The sequence below is a fragment of the Sus scrofa genome, chromosome 7, assembly GCF_000003025.6.
Source record: "Sus scrofa isolate TJ Tabasco breed Duroc chromosome 7, Sscrofa11.1, whole genome shotgun sequence".
NCBI lineage: Eukaryota > Metazoa > Chordata > Mammalia > Artiodactyla > Suidae > Sus > Sus scrofa.
This window is the reverse complement of record NC_010449.5, coordinates 48,043,211-48,044,052: the sequence shown is the minus strand read 5'-3', so window position 1 is coordinate 48,044,052 and position 842 is coordinate 48,043,211. Positions and strand designations below refer to the sequence as shown.

The 842-nt window shown below is 40.0% G+C and overlaps 1 non-coding gene across 1 annotated transcript; it reads right to left on the bottom strand.

Annotated features, from left to right (window-relative positions):
- On the bottom strand, nucleotides 392–464 carry TRNAK-CUU. Its single transcript has one exon. It is a non-coding gene; the product is annotated as a tRNA-Lys (tRNA).

Below are 842 nucleotides of genomic sequence, written 5' to 3'. Positions count from 1 at the left end.
AACAGCAGCTTAAACAGCCCTTAGTAATCACTAGCCCTTAATAATCACTAGTTTCAGACATTTTGACAAAGATCACTGAAGCAATGTTAATTATGAATTATGAATAACTTCATTAATTTTTCATGTCTTCGATCTCCTATCCTTTGGCATTCTACTGCCTTTCAAGTATACCACTCAGTAATAAATATTTTTCTAGATCGGTAACCTTTAACTGTGTATTTATAATATGAAATCGTTTTCTAGTTTTATTATTCCTTTTTAACGTGTTCAAACTACGTGTTTTAGTAGTTTTTAATGTGTTGAATTGTTTGAAAATAAGAACCTCCGGATTGAGATCAACTACTACCGTTAGTGAGAACTGACAGTAAATGTGAGAAAAGAAAACAAAGCGCGCCCAACGTGGGGCTCGAACCCACGACCCTGGGATTAAGAGTCCCATGCTCTACCGACTGAGCTAGCCGGGCAGCTGAGAAACTAGTGCTTTCCTAGGTCTCTTCAAAGTAATGAGATTATTTGGATTTGTTTCAAGACTTGCCTTTTGCATTTGATTTTTTTTCCTCATAGTTTTTTTTTTTGGTAAAGTTTTTGTGCTTTTTAAAAAACTATTCTTAAAATTGTGTTTCATTTCTGATTTTGTGCGCAAACTTTTATCTTTTAATAAAAATGTATAAACGGCCCTCTAGCGGCGAGCGGTAAAGCGGGCTGAGGCCGGCGATCCCCAACTCCCGCCGAGAGAACGGAAGTGAGCGTGGGGCGCCTCCGGTTTATCTGCCGGCAGAGCGCTCACTCGCTGCCGCTCAGCGGACCGAGAATGTTCTCCACACCTGTGTGGCCAACTACAA